Genomic DNA, 16,548 nt, shown 5'->3' on the forward strand with positions numbered 1-16,548 from the left:
CACGCACACACATGCACGACGCAGCATGGCGCCCCTCGTGCTCGTGTTGCTCGCGCCAGCCATCGCCTTGCCGACCACCCAAGCCCTGGTCGTCCGTCGTCTAGCCAAATGGCCACGCCGCGGTTCCCGACAGACTCGTCCGGTATCGCACCGAACACATAGCGGCCGCCCTTCTGCCCTCGCCTTCAGGGGACACAGAAGCCCAAGGTGCCAGCTTTCGAAGCCGCTTGCCGTCCTTCACCTTACACAGGCACGCCGCCACGATCGCTTGCGTCGGCACGATCACAGACACCTGCACACGCCACCGCACGGCCCTGTGCAGCCAAGGAACCACATCGAGCTCTCAGCCTAGCACGCCGTCCTGCACCTTCCGTGACCTTTGCCCAGCCTTGCTCCTCACCAATGCCTTGGGCGGCTACAACCTGCCCTCTCTGTTCTGGATACCCAAGCCAAGCCATAGCCTTGCCACTAGCCTTGGCATTCGCAGCTCCTAGCTGCCGTCTCAATGCCACTGCACCACACCGAGCACGCGTTGTTTCCATGCCCCGCCGTAGCTCGATCCTCACGGCATGCACGCACGCATAGCACGACGGCCATCTTGGCCTTGCTGCCGCCGCCCAAGCACACTTTGTGCATCCAAAGCTGAAGCCTTGGATGGTACACGGGCCACCATCAGCACGCCGACGCGCTCAGGCACAAGCACCGAACAGCGCGCACTACCGACAGCCACCCCGCGTCATGAACTGGCACATGGAGGCCCTATCCTTGCCCATCCTATCTCTAGACGAAGAAGCCGGCCTTGGCCCAGATCGGCTGCGTAGATGGAGCCTACGACCATGCCCAATCCAGCCCTGTTTAGGCCCACCAAGGCCCAGGAGAGACCCAAAACCGGTTGACTGTTGACCAGTCAACAATGACTGTTGATCGGGCCTACATGTCAGTGACCAGTACCGAGGGCCCACCTGTTAGCCGCAATTTAGCTCTAATAACGCCATGCTGACGCCATGCCGATGATTAGACCGCGCCAGCGTCGGGGACTTCGGCAATGTCACCGACCACGTTGGCAACTTCTCCGACCACCTCGGCAACTTCTCCGACCACCTCGGCAACCTTTCCGACCACCTCGGCAACCTTTCCGACCACGTTGGTAATCTCTCCGACCACCTCGATAACCTTTCCGACCACGTCGGCGACCACTCCGACCACCTCCGCGATCCCTCCGACCACGACGGTGATCTTTCCGACCACTTCAGCGATCTCACCGACCACCATTGCCGAGACCACATGGTCTCACTTGCCGAGACCACCATGACCCCGTCTACTACGAGATGTAACCTCTGGACCATGAACCCTAGTCGTATGTCTTATCGAGACCATGGGAAGCCCCATCTCTTATCTTTCCGTATTCAGGAATCTACCTTGATGGGCCCTATTCTTACGACCTATCTGTCCATGACTGTCTTACAGGATCTATCCATCTCCCAGCTATGGAATGTGCTACTCCACGTCGCGTCGTGTGTGGTCGGTTGTCGAGTCGTGGTTCGTTGTTGTGCCTTGTGGTCCTTCGTGGGTTGTTCGTGTGTCTTATGTGGACCGTGCCTTCGAGCCGGTTGGGAAACGTTGTGTTCGTCCATCTCGGTCGTGGGTTTACCCCGCCATGGCCGTGGTGCCGAGCATAACTCGTTCCCTTGTGTTTCGTTGTCTTCGTAGTGCCATGATCGAAAGCTCCTACCTACGTCCCTAGGATGCAGTCACCATGGACTTGATATCGTTATCGATGTGGTTCTCATCCGCACCATTCGAGCCCTGTGAGACCTAATCTAGTGGGATATGAGATAGGGGACGACAATCGTGGTACCAGCGGGAGCCAACTCGTGTAGGTACAGCTTGTAGCCACGAGTTCACCTCGCCGTGACCATCGGGCTCTACCTCTCCTTCTCTCGTTCTTGTCCTAACCACCTCGTATGTTTGTACCACCTCTACCACGGCGTTCCTTCAGGTCTAGCGATGACAACCACATCACTACGAGCCACAGGAATAGCCTTGTGCCGTTTAGTTGCACGGTTGTGATGCCCTATGAGTTGGTTTGGGTTGTGGATCGTGCCTCTTTTCGTCCAACTTTCGTCCGTTCCATGACAAGATGGTCGAAGGAGTGCGGGTTCCATTCTTTCTTCTTCCTCTCTTGTTCTAAATCCCCGTCGATCTAGTAAGATGTGGATTGAGCTTTTGGCTTGTTTGGTGTTTGTTGCTCTTTAGATTCCACTTCCCCGATTCCCGTCGTTGCCATGGCGAGTGGATCAGAGGAAGGTGAATCTTGTGTTCCCCTCTTTTGGTTCTCTCGTGCTTAAGCTCTTGTATGCTTGTACCTTCTTCGACCGTAGCATTTCTGTGGTTCTTGCGGTGACAACCGCACCGCTAAGAACCCTAGGGATGTCTTAGTGCATTTAGTGCACCTAGGTTGTGGTACCCTACAAGTAACTTGGACACTCGTGTTCTTGTGTGTTGCTCCCCTCCAATGCCTCATCTCTTGCCATGGCGTGTGTATTGGAAGTAGACCGCCTCTCCTCTCTCTTCTCTTCTCTCCCCGTTCCACCCTCTCTTGGTTCTCGTCAAGTATAATGGTGTACGAATTGAGAGAGAACGGAACTTCTCCTACTCGTAGTCCTTTTGGTTCTCGACAGTCTCCATGGCGCAAGAATCGAAGACCGCGAGCTGTGGTGTTTGCTTGGAATGAGCTAGGGCCTATGCCATTTCTATTTAAGTTGTACCGGTCGACACGATCGACCCGGGAAGTACTGGCTAGGCTAAGACCTAAGTTTGTGCTTAGCAAATCACCACTTGCATTTCTTTGGCCCAGGGATCGGACATCCGCCGAGAGGGCTAAGTCATTTCCCCCTTTTTGTGTTCTTCTGGTGTAGTTCTTCTATGCCTTGTTGCCTCTCTTTCCGCAGTCTTTCTAGGTTTAGTGGTCTGATAGCTCTTTCGCTTGTCGCTGTTTCGAGGTAGTCGCGTCAAGTATAGCGATGATCGGATCGGGACCGTTAGAGGAAGGACATGCGGGTGGAGGAAGTACCATGGAGGAGTATGACTACAAGTGCACCGAGGATCTCAGAAAAGACCTTTAACAGGTGTCCCACGTCCCACCCAACCTCGTAGAACCTATTAGACATGCTACAATGTAGATGCTAGTGCTTTACTTTTATGCAAATGAACTGTGATAGGTTGCATGGTAGATTGCTTGTGAGCCATTACCTTGTCGCAACCTATTCCCCTGCACACCCGCTGTTAGGCTAGACGCTCGCATTCTACTTACTGCTTTACTTTCACTACGCATTATACCTGTGATGTGATGCTTGGTGAAGGGATAACATGAGTGGATAAGGCACGTGGTGCCGATAACTTGGTAAAACTGGATAATGAACTTGGGGAGATCTTGGCGTGCGTCTTGGGTGTGTGGTGAGGGTTGAGTCTATCGGATAGGATCCTACGACGAGTCTTTGGGGCAAGTCATGTCGGTGGGGTGCGACCTGGGCATCCCTCGTGGGAGGTACCTGTGGCGGGTGCATGTGAGAGCAGACGGGGTGTTGGTTATCCCCGGTGGAGGTGCCGTCGAGGCACGGGGTGTTGGTTATCCCCTTGAGAAGATATCCTGTCCGGTCCCCCTAAGGACTGGTATGTCTTGAGAACCGGAATCATAGGACCCTTCGTGCACACCACTCGCTCCTGATGGGCGGGAGACGATTACCCGACTGACTAGGGCGGTGCCACTACTACTAGGTTGGAAGGTGATAGTGTAGGGAGGTACGGGCATGGGGGCCCACACCCTCCCAAGACAGCGTAGTGACCCTGGGGGCCCGGTACTACGTCTCACAGTCTCAGCGTTTCGGTGGACTCCGGGGTGGCCCAGGGCTGAGTGGTAGGGTGGTACCGTACCGGTTGGGAGGCAGTCGGCATCAGCCTAGGTGGGGCACCGCCGATGATGGTGATCTTGTGGATTTCCAGGTGTACACGCTCTGCAGAGTCGATCAATCTATACGTATAGCCGCGTCCGCGGATATGGACATTCCTATGACCTACGCTTCACTTGACTAGCGAGAGGAGTCCTTTCTACCTTCCCCCTGGGTTTTGGTGTTGGATCCGGCTTTGGCCGTTGAGGCAAGGTACGAGTGGGAGTCGACCTTGCCGCTTAGAGAGTGAGAGTGTGGTGAGATGTGTGTGATGGGATGGGTGAACGTGTGGGATGAGATGGGTTAAAACTTGATGAACTATTATTATAAAACCTTGTTGAACATGCATTGGGAAACCTACAGCCATATATAGGCTTTTTCATCTACCCTTGCATTCCACTTACCACAAAGCATACGCAAAAGCATAGGGTGGGAGACAGTGGCCAGTACAAATCGTACTGATAGATTTTGGACAGGTTTGGACGAAATCTACTAAGACCACGAGGACTTGGAATAGGAGTAGATGGTCTCGTGCCTACGCTCAAGTGTGGTTGAGAAGATGGAGTCTACGCCCACTGACATTCTACGCCAACTCTGATGACTGCCGTAAAGGAGGAGCCTTCACCCGCTGATGCGCTACAACGACTCTGATGAAGATGTGTGTGCGTTTTCTCTAGATTAATCGATGTAATGGGTGTGCTAACCAGTGTTGTATAGCTTGTGTAAACTTGTAAATCTGCGATGTATGACTATGATATCAGCTGATAATTGATAATGAGATGGATTGCTTTCGTGATCTACTACATTATAAATCGTATCTGTGGATTTTCCCTTCGAGGAAAATCGAGATCGTTTCAGTTGGTATCAGAGCCATACTTGACCTTAGGACGAGACCTTTAGTACCAAACACTAGTGTAGAAGCCAAACATTCTATCTGTAGTGGAGTCATAGCTACTAACACTTGATTCCCCGTCTCTACCTTGAATTCTACCACTAACTGACTGTCCCTGCCTTGACAAAGTTGACCACTAGGAAATGATTCCCCCATTATTGCCCATGTTAGAATGATAGATACGTGAGACTCAAAGGCTTAGGAGTCGCCTCAAGTCAACACTACGCATATAGGAGTTGTAATGCTGCCTGATTGCCTGGATCTTATGCTGTTGAGTTTCTTTTGAATTTTATTATCTGAATGTAGGTTATAGAAGCTATTTTATTTACGTGTGACTCCAGGACCCTGGCTAACCTAGCAGGCTATGAACCAAGACCGCCATATGACTAGACAAAACCTCTAGAGATCCTTGGACACCCCGTACAAATTTGGATTGAGTTATCGAAGAAAACAAAAGGACGACAACTCCTTTTGCAAGGTTCTATGGACACCCTGCCTCTTCGCCGACCGAGCAACACCTAAATCTCGAGGACGAGATTCTTGTAAGGAGGGTGGACTGTAACAACCCGGGTTTTTGGAGAAGCCAAAAATACGAACTTTTTTAAAATTTTTCCTGCAATGTGTGAAGCATGTAAACGTTAGGTCAAACACGAGTCAAACCCGCTATCGAAACGTTGCATGCATATAGAATTGTTTGTAGAGATTTGCCAGAGCTCTTTTGTTGCCTCGTGTTTGAGTCTTGGTTTCATTTTGGAGAAGCACAATCTATAGCAACTCCCTTGGATTCCTCGCGGGATTATTCTGACTCTCCCGTGATCCTCTCATTCTATTAAAACCTGGACCAACGAGACCAAGCCCCGAAGTTTCCCTTCTGGAACCTTCCTAGAATGCTCACTTGCCCGTGCCTCCAAATGATCGCCACGTCGTACCGGCTGTTGCATCAACGCCGCGAACACCGGCGCACTCCTCACGAACCCTAGCGTCAATTTTTGGTAAATCATCTCTACTAAATCCTTGGCTAGTGGGCTGCACAAGCGTTCATGCTCCTGCGCCTATTTGGCTAACAACGTGGGGCACGTATAGAAGCTGCATGCTCCTGTAGTCGTTTGTGGCTTGTACAGGAACCACGTAATTAGGAAGCCATCTGGAATGCACTACACAAGCCACCGTGCAATGTATACATGTATATATGATCATGTACACATACATATACTAATGCCCAACAGCAAGTGTGTAGCCCAGTCCACCGACGTGGCCTAGCCCAAGGCAGCACACCGCTGAGCTGCCTGTCCTCAAGCGCTCGCACACGTAAAGCTGCCGCCGTCGTTGCATGCCTCTGTACATCCCTGGGACCCAATCGTCAGCCGCGAGAGCCAAGAACAGCCGCTCGCTCCACGCATACGAAGTCGCCGCGCTCTGCATGTGCATCACCCAGCGGCCCGACGCCCGGCCCCACCAGCCAGCCGCACGGACCAAACTCACGTACACTCAACGCGAAGGAGCCACGGACGCTGTTAGCTTTCCCGACGCCCCGGCCGTTTCCTTCGTCCTCTCCGTACCGAGACGCTCCGCTGCTTTCCGTCAACAGCAGCCAACGCCGATGGATGCCCATCCTGCTCCCAGCATCGGATGCATGCCACGTCGCGCGCCCGTCACATCAATGGCATGGACGCCGGGGCCTTGCCCTAGAACCCTAGCTGTCCGCGCCCATAAGTAGCTGAGCCACCACCATCTTCTTCTTCCTCCCAGTGCGCCGCCCCTCTTCTTCTTCCTCCAAGCCGCCGCCATCATCGTCCTCGCTGCCCTCCAGTCTGGGCCGTTAGCGTCTGGAGCCCCCCTCGCCGGCCGCGGACACGATCCATCGCCCCAAGCCAAGCTCTTTCCCCGCCCACGACGTGAGGCATGTCGTAACGCAGCGCCGTCCCGAGCCTCTGTACCAGCGCCATGGCACCACGACGACGCCCACGCATGCGGCATCGGCACCCTCTGCCCCTACCCACACTGCCCGAGGAGCTGGAGTCCGCAGCGCCGCGCCACGCCGGAGCCGCACGGACGTCGTCAAGCACGCCGCCATTGCGAGCACCTCCCACCCTGCGACACTGTCCTCCACGCCGTCGTCCTCGCCGGAGCACACCGCGACGCCGCCACGGGGAGCCACCTCGCCAACGGCCGAAGCCACCACGGGAACGCCTTCTGCTGCCGTCGAGCCCTCCGGTGAGGACCTCAGCCTCAAAGCCTCACTTTTTGTGCGCTACCTGGTTGTCTGCCTGTCCGGCCTTCGAGCCAGCGGTGTCTTCCGCTACCCCCGCACAACGGCGCTCTCTCGGCGCCGCCCACACCACGCAGACGCAGCCAAGGCTCGAGCTATTCAGCTGTTCGCCAATCTTGCCGGCCCAGCCGTCGAACCGTTTCCTTGATGAGAGGCAGGGATGGATGCCGCCGCTGCCGATCATGAACTATCGCACATGCCTCGGCCCGGCACCTGCACGCACACACATGCACGACGCAGCATGGCGCCCCCTCGTGCTCGTGTTGCTCGCGCCAGCCATCGCCTTGCCGACCACCCAAGCCCTGGTCGTCCGTCGTCTAGCCAAATGGCCACGCCGCGGTTCCCGACAGACTCGTCCGGTATCGCACCGAACACATAGCGGCCCGCCCTTCTGCCCTCGCCTTCAGGGGACACAGAAGCCCAAGGTGCCAGCTTTCGAAGCCGCTTGCCGTCCTTCACCTTACACAGGCACGCCGCCACGATCGCTTGCGTCGGCACGATCACAGACACCTGCACACGCCACCGCACGGCCCTGTGCAGCCAAGGAACCACATCGAGCTCTCAGCCTAGCACGCCGTCCTGCAACCTTCCGTGACCTTTGCCCAGCCTTGCTCCTCACCAATGCCTTGGGCGGCTACAACCTGCCCTCTCTGTTCTGGATACCCAAGCCAAGCCATAGCCTTGCCACTAGCCTTGGCATTCGCAGCTCCTAGCTGCCGTCTCAATGCCACTGCACCACACCGAGCACGCGTTGTTTCCATGCCCCGCCGTAGCTCGATCCTCACGGCATGCACGCACGCATAGCACGACGGCCATCTTGGCCTTGCTGCCGCCGCCCAAGCACACTTTGTGCATCCAAAGCTGAAGCCTTGGATGGTACACGGGCCACCATCAGCACGCCGACGCGCTCAGGCACAAGCACCGAACAGCGCGCACTACCGACAGCCACCCCGCGTCATGAACTGGCACATGGAGGCCCTATCCTTGCCCATCCTATCTCTAGACGAAGAAGCCGGCCTTGGCCCAGATCGGCTGCGTAGATGGAGCCTACGACCATGCCCAATCCAGCCCTGTTTAGGCCCACCAAGGCCCAGGAGAGACCCAAAAACCGGTTGACTGTTGACCAGTCAACAATGACTGTTGATCGGGCCTACATGTCAGTGACCAGTACCGAGGGCCCACCTGTTAGCCGCAATTTAGCTCTAATAACGCCATGCTGACGCCATGCCGATGATTAGACCGCGCCAGCGTCGGGGACTTCGGCAATGTCACCGACCACGTTGGCAACTTCTCCGACCACCTCGGCAACTTCTCCGACCACCTCGGCAACCTTTCCGACCACCTCGGCAACCTTTCCGACCACGTTGGTAATCTCTCCGACCACCTCGATAACCTTTCCGACCACGTCGGCGACCACTCCGACCACCTCCGCGATCCCTCCGACCACGACGGTGATCTTTCCGACCACTTCAGCGATCTCACCGACCACCATTGCCGAGACCACATGGTCTCACTTGCCGAGACCACCATGACCCCGTCTACTACGAGATGTAACCTCTGGACCATGAACCCTAGTCGTATGTCTTATCGAGACCATGGGAAGCCCCATCTCTTATCTTTCCGTATTCAGGAATCTACCTTGATGGGCCCTATTCTTACGACCTATCTGTCCATGACTGTCTTACAGGATCTATCCATCTCCCAGCTATGGAATGTGCTACTCCACGTCGCGTCGTGTGTGGTCGGTTGTCGAGTCGTGGTTCGTTGTTGTGCCTTGTGGTCCTTCGTGGGTTGTTCGTGTGTCTTATGTGGACCGTGCCTTCGAGCCGGTTGGGAAACGTTGTGTTCGTCCATCTCGGTCGTGGGTTTACCCCGCCATGGCCGTGGTGCCGAGCATAACTCGTTCCCTTGTGTTTCGTTGTCTTCGTAGTGCCATGATCGAAAGCTCCTACCTACGTCCCTAGGATGCAGTCACCATGGACTTGATATCGTTATCGATGTGGTTCTCATCCGCACCATTCGAGCCCTGTGAGACCTAATCTAGTGGGATATGAGATAGGGGACGACAATCGTGGTACCAGCGGGAGCCAACTCGTGTAGGTACAGCTTGTAGCCACGAGTTCACCTCGCCGTGACCATCGGGCTCTACCTCTCCTTCTCTCGTTCTTGTCCTAACCACCTCGTATGTTTGTACCACCTCTACCACGGCGTTCCTTCAGGTCTAGCGATGACAACCACATCACTACGAGCCACAGGAATAGCCTTGTGCCGTTTAGTTGCACGGTTGTGATGCCCTATGAGTTGGTTTGGGTTGTGGATCGTGCCTCTTTTCGTCCAACTTTCGTCCGTTCCATGACAAGATGGTCGAAGGAGTGCGGGTTCCATTCTTTCTTCTTCCTCTCTTGTTCTAAATCCCCGTCGATCTAGTAAGATGTGGATTGAGCTTTTGGCTTGTTTGGTGTTTGTTGCTCTTTAGATTCCACTTCCCCGATTCCCGTCGTTGCCATGGCGAGTGGATCAGAGGAAGGTGAATCTTGTGTTCCCCTCTTTTGGTTCTCTCGTGCTTAAGCTCTTGTATGCTTGTACCTTCTTCGACCGTAGCATTTCTGTGGTTCTTGCGGTGACAACCGCACCGCTAAGAACCCTAGGGATGTCTTAGTGCATTTAGTGCACCTAGGTTGTGGTACCCTACAAGTAACTTGGACACTCGTGTTCTTGTGTGTTTGCTCCCCTCCAATGCCTCATCTCTTGCCATGGCGTGTGTATTGGAAGTAGACCGCCTCTCCTCTCTCTTCTCTTCTCTCCCCGTTCCACCCCTCTCTTGGTTCTCGTCAAGTATAATGGTGTACGAATTGAGAGAGAACGGAACTTCTCCTACTCGTAGTCCTTTTGGTTCTCGACAGTCTCCATGGCGCAAGAATCGAAGACCGCGAGCTGTGGTGTTTGCTTGGAATGAGCTAGGGCCTATGCCATTTCTATTTAAGTTGTACCGGTCGACACGATCGACCCGGGAAGTACTGGCTAGGCTAAGACCTAAGTTTGTGCTTAGCAAATCACCACTTGCATTTCTTTGGCCCAGGGATCGGACATCCGCCGAGAGGGCTAAGTCATTTCCCCTTTTTGTGTTCTTCTGGTGTAGTTCTTCTATGCCTTGTTGCCTCTCTTTCCGCAGTCTTTCTAGGTTTAGTGGTCTGATAGCTCTTTCGCTTGTCGCTGTTTCGAGGTAGTCGCGTCAAGTATAGCGATGATCGGATCGGGACCGTTAGAGGAAGGACATGCGGGTGGAGGAAGTACCATGGAGGAGTATGACTACAAGTGCACCGAGGATCTCAGAAAAGACCTTTAACAGGTGTCCCACGTCCCACCCAACCTCGTAGAACCTATTAGACATGCTACAATGTAGATGCTAGTGCTTTACTTTTATGCAAATGAACTGTGATAGGTTGCATGGTAGATTGCTTGTGAGCCATTACCTTGTCGCAACCTATTCCCCTGCACACCCGCTGTTAGGCTAGACGCTCGCATTCTACTTACTGCTTTACTTTCACTACGCATTATACCTGTGATGTGATGCTTGGTGAAGGGATAACATGAGTGGATAAGGCACGTGGTGCCGATAACTTGGTAAAACTGGATAATGAACTTGGGGAGATCTTGGCGTGCGTCTTGGGTGTGTGGTGAGGGTTGAGTCTATCGGATAGGATCCTACGACGAGTCTTTGGGGCAAGTCATGTCGGTGGGGTGCGACCTGGGCATCCCTCGTGGGAGGTACCTGTGGCGGGTGCATGTGAGAGCAGACGGGGTGTTGGTTATCCCCGGTGGAGGTGCCGTCGAGGCACGGGGTGTTGGTTATCCCCTTGAGAAGATATCCTGTCCGGTCCCCCTAAGGACTGGTATGTCTTGAGAACCGGAATCATAGGACCCTTCGTGCACACCACTCGCTCCTGATGGGCGGGAGACGATTACCCGACTGACTAGGGCGGTGCCACTACTACTAGGTTGGAAGGTGATAGTGTAGGGAGGTACGGGCATGGGGGCCCACACCCTCCCAAGACAGCGTAGTGACCCTGGGGGCCCGGTACTACGTCTCACAGTCTCAGCGTTTCGGTGGACTCCGGGGTGGCCCAGGGCTGAGTGGTAGGGTGGTACCGTACCGGTTGGGAGGCAGTCGGCATCAGCCTAGGTGGGGCACCGCCGATGATGGTGATCTTGTGGATTTCCAGGTGTACACGCTCTGCAGAGTCGATCAATCTATACGTATAGCCGCGTCCGCGGATATGGACATTCCTATGACCTACGCTTCACTTGACTAGCGAGAGGAGTCCTTTCTACCTTCCCCCTGGGTTTTGGTGTTGGATCCGGCTTTGGCCGTTGAGGCAAGGTACGAGTGGGAGTCGACCTTGCCGCTTAGAGAGTGAGAGTGTGGTGAGATGTGTGTGATGGGATGGGTGAACGTGTGGATGAGATGGGTTAAAACTTGATGAACTATTATTATAAAACCTTGTTGAACATGCATTGGGAAACCTACAGCCATATATAGGCTTTTTCATCTACCCTTGCATTCCACTTACCACAAAGCATACGCAAAAGCATAGGGTGGGAGACAGTGGCCAGTACAAATCGTACTGATAGATTTTGGACAGGTTTGGACGAAATCTACTAAGACCACGAGGACTTGGAATAGGAGTAGATGGTCTCGTGCCTACGCTCAAGTGTGGTTGAGAAGATGGAGTCTACGCCCACTGACATTCTACGCCAACTCTGATGACTGCCGTAAAGGAGGAGCCTTCACCCGCTGATGCGCTACAACGACTCTGATGAAGATGTGTGTGCGTTTTCTCTAGATTAATCGATGTAATGGGTGTGCTAACCAGTGTTGTATAGCTTGTGTAAACTTGTAAATCTGCGATGTATGACTATGATATCAGCTGATAATTGATAATGAGATGGATTGCTTTCGTGATCTACTACATTATAAATCGTATCTGTGGATTTTCCCTTCGAGGAAAATCGAGATCGTTTCAGTTGGTATCAGAGCCATACTTGACCTTAGGACGAGACCTTTAGTACCAAACACTAGTGTAGAAGCCAAACATTCTATCTGTAGTGGAGTCATAGCTACTAACACTTGATTCCCCGTCTCTACCTTGAATTCTACCACTAACTGACTGTCCCTGCCTTGACAAAGTTGACCACTAGGAAATGATTCCCCCATTATTGCCCATGTTAGAATGATAGATACGTGAGACTCAAAGGCTTAGGAGTCGCCTCAAGTCAACACTACGCATATAGGAGTTGTAATGCTGCCTGATTGCCTGGATCTTATGCTGTTGAGTTTCTTTTGAATTTTATTATCTGAATGTAGGTTATAGAAGCTATTTTATTTACGTGTGACTCCAGGACCCTGGCTAACCTAGCAGGCTATGAACCAAGACCGCCATATGACTAGACAAAACCTCTAGAGATCCTTGGACACCCCGTACAAATTTGGATTGAGTTATCGAAGAAAACAAAAGGACGACAACTCCTTTTGCAAGGTTCTATGGACACCCTGCCTCTTCGCCGACCGAGCAACACCTAAATCTCGAGGACGAGATTCTTGTAAGGAGGGTGGACTGTAACAACCCGGGTTTTTGGAGAAGCCAAAAATACGAACTTTTTTAAAATTTTTCCTGCAATGTGTGAAGCATGTAAACGTTAGGTCAAACACGAGTCAAACCCGCTATCGAAACGTTGCATGCATATAGAATTGTTTGTAGAGATTTGCCAGAGCTCTTTTGTTGCCTCGTGTTTGAGTCTTGGTTTCATTTTGGAGAAGCACAATCTATAGCAACTCCCTTGGATTCCTCGCGGGATTATTCTGACTCTCCCGTGATCCTCTCATTCTATTAAAACCTGGACCAACGAGACCAAGCCCCGAAGTTTCCCTTCTGGAACCTTCCTAGAATGCTCACTTGCCCGTGCCTCCAAATGATCGCCACGTCGTACCGGCTGTTGCATCAACGCCGCGAACACCGGCGCACTCCTCACGAACCCTAGCGTCAATTTTTGGTAAATCATCTCTACTAAATCCTTGGCTAGTGGGCTGCACAAGCGTTCATGCTCCTGCGCCTATTTGGCTAACAACGTGGGGCACGTATAGAAGCTGCATGCTCCTGTAGTCGTTTGTGGCTTGTACAGGAACCACGTAATTAGGAAGCCATCTGGAATGCACTACACAAGCCACCGTGCAATGTATACATGTATATATGATCATGTACACATACATATACTAATGCCCAACAGCAAGTGTGTAGCCCAGTCCACCGACGTGGCCTAGCCCAAGGCAGCACACCGCTGAGCTGCCTGTCCTCAAGCGCTCGCACACGTAAAGCTGCCGCCGTCGTTGCATGCCTCTGTACATCCCTGGGACCCAATCGTCAGCCGCGAGAGCCAAGAACAGCCGCTCGCTCCACGCATACGAAGTCGCCGCGCTCTGCATGTGCATCACCCAGCGGCCCGACGCCCGGCCCCACCAGCCAGCCGCACGGACCAAACTCACGTACACTCAACGCGAAGGAGCCACGGACGCTGTTAGCTTTCCCGACGCCCGGCCGTTTCCTTCGTCCTCTCCGTACCGAGACGCTCCGCTGCTTTCCGTCAACAGCAGCCAACGCCGATGGATGCCCACCTGCTCCCAGCATCGGATGCATGCCACGTCGCGCGCCCGTCACATCAATGGCATGGACGCCGGGGCCTTGCCCTAGAACCCTAGCTGTCCGCGCCCATAAGTAGCTGAGCCACCACCATCTTCTTCTTCCTCCCAGTGCGCCGCCCCTCTTCTTCTTCCTCCAAGCCGCCGCCATCTCGTCCTCGCTGCCCTCCAGTCTGGGCGTAGCGTCTGGAGCCCCCCCTCGCCGGCCGCGGACACGATCCATCGCCCCAAGCCAAGCTCTTTCCCCGCCCACGACGTGAGCATGTCGTAACGCCGCGCCGTCCCGAGCCTCTGTACCAGCGCCATGGCACCACGACGACGCCCACGCATGCGGCATCGGCACCCTCTGCCCCTACCCACACTGCCCGAGGAGCTGGAGTCCGCAGCGCCGCGCCACGCCGGAGCCGCACGGACGTCGTCAAGCACGCCGCCATTGCGAGCACCTCCCACCCTGCGACACTGTCCTCCACGCCGTCGTCCTCGCCGGAGCACACCGCGACGCCGCCACGGGGAGCCACCTCGCCAACGGCCGAAGCCACCACGGGAACGCCTTCTGCTGCCGTCGAGCCCTCCGGTGAGGACCTCAGCCTCAAAGCCTCACTTTTTGTGCGCTACCTGGTTGTCTGCCTGTCCGGCCTTCGAGCCAGCGGTGTCTTCCGCTACCCCCGCACAACGGCGCTCTCTCGGCGCCGCCCACACCACGCAGACGCAGCCAAGGCTCGAGCTATTCAGCTGTTCGCCAATCTTGCCGGCCCAGCCGTCGAACCGTTTCCTTGATGAGAGGCAGGGATGGATGCCGCCGCTGCCGATCATGAACTATCGCACATGCCTCGGCCCGGCACCTGCACGCACACACATGCACGACGCAGCATGGCGCCCCTCGTGCTCGTGTTGCTCGCGCCAGCCATCGCCTTGCCGACCACCCAAGCCCTGGTCGTCCGTCGTCTAGCCAAATGGCCACGCCGCGGTTCCCGACAGACTCGTCCGGTATCGCACCGAACACATAGCGGCCGCCCTTCTGCCCTCGCCTTCAGGGGACACAGAAGCCCAAGGTGCCAGCTTTCGAAGCCGCTTGCCGTCCTTCACCTTACACAGGCACGCCGCCACGATCGCTTGCGTCGGCACGATCACAGACACCTGCACACGCCACCGCACGGCCCTGTGCAGCCAAGGAACCACATCGAGCTCTCAGCCTAGCACGCCGTCCTGCACCTTCCGTGACCTTTGCCCAGCCTTGCTCCTCACCAATGCCTTGGGCGGCTACAACCTGCCCTCTCTGTTCTGGATACCCAAGCCAAGCCATAGCCTTGCCACTAGCCTTGGCATTCGCAGCTCCTAGCTGCCGTCTCAATGCCACTGCACCACACCGAGCACGCGTTGTTTCCATGCCCCGCCGTAGCTCGATCCTCACGGCATGCACGCACGCATAGCACGACGGCCATCTTGGCCTTGCTGCCGCCGCCCAAGCACACTTTGTGCATCCAAAGCTGAAGCCTTGGATGGTACACGGGCCACCATCAGCACGCCGACGCGCTCAGGCACAAGCACCGAACAGCGCGCACTACCGACAGCCACCCCGCGTCATGAACTGGCACATGGAGGCCCTATCCTTGCCCATCCTATCTCTAGACGAAGAAGCTGGCCTTGGCCCAGATCGGCTGCGTAGATGGAGCCTACGACCATGCCCAATCCAGCCCTGTTTAGGCCCACCAAGGCCCAGGAGAGACCCAAAACCGGTTGACTGTTGACCAGTCAACAATGACTGTTGATCGGGCCTACATGTCAGTGACCAGTACCGAGGGCCCACCTGTTAGCCGCAATTTAGCTCTAATAACGCCATGCTGACGCCATGCCGATGATTAGACCGCGCCAGCGTCGGGGACTTCGGCAATGTCACCGACCACGTTGGCAACTTCTCCGACCACCTCGGCAACTTCTCCGACCACCTCGGCAACCTTTCCGACCACCTCGGCAACCTTTCCGACCACGTTGGTAATCTCTCCGACCACCTCGATAACCTTTCCGACCACGTCGGCGACCACTCCGACCACCTCCGCGATCCCTCCGACCACGACGGTGATCTTTCCGACCACTTCAGCGATCTCACCGACCACCATTGCCGAGACCACATGGTCTCACTTGCCGAGACCACCATGACCCCGTCTACTACGAGATGTAACCTCTGGACCATGAACCCTAGTCGTATGTCTTATCGAGACCATGGGAAGCCCCATCTCTTATCTTTCCGTATTCAGGAATCTACCTTGATGGGCCCTATTCTTACGACCTATCTGTCCATGACTGTCTTACAGGATCTATCCATCTCCCAGCTATGGAATGTGCTACTCCACGTCGCGTCGTGTGTGGTCGGTTGTCGAGTCGTGGTTCGTTGTTGTGCCTTGTGGTCCTTCGTGGGTTGTTCGTGTGTCTTATGTGGACCGTGCCTTCGAGCCGGTTGGGAAACGTTGTGTTCGTCCATCTCGGTCGTGGGTTTACCCCGCCATGGCCGTGGTGCCGAGCATAACTCGTTCCCTTGTGTTTCGTTGTCTTCGTAGTGCCATGATCGAAAGCTCCTACCTACGTCCCTAGGATGCAGTCACCATGGACTTGATATCGTTATCGATGTGGTTCTCATCCGCACCATTCGAGCCCTGTGAGACCTAATCTAGTGGGATATGAGATAGGGGACGACAATCGTGGTACCAGCGGGAGCCAACTCGTGTAGGTACAGCTTGTAGCCACGAGT

The sequence above is a fragment of the Miscanthus floridulus genome, chromosome 18 (assembly GCF_019320115.1).
Source record: "Miscanthus floridulus cultivar M001 chromosome 18, ASM1932011v1, whole genome shotgun sequence".
Lineage (NCBI taxonomy): Eukaryota > Viridiplantae > Streptophyta > Magnoliopsida > Poales > Poaceae > Miscanthus > Miscanthus floridulus.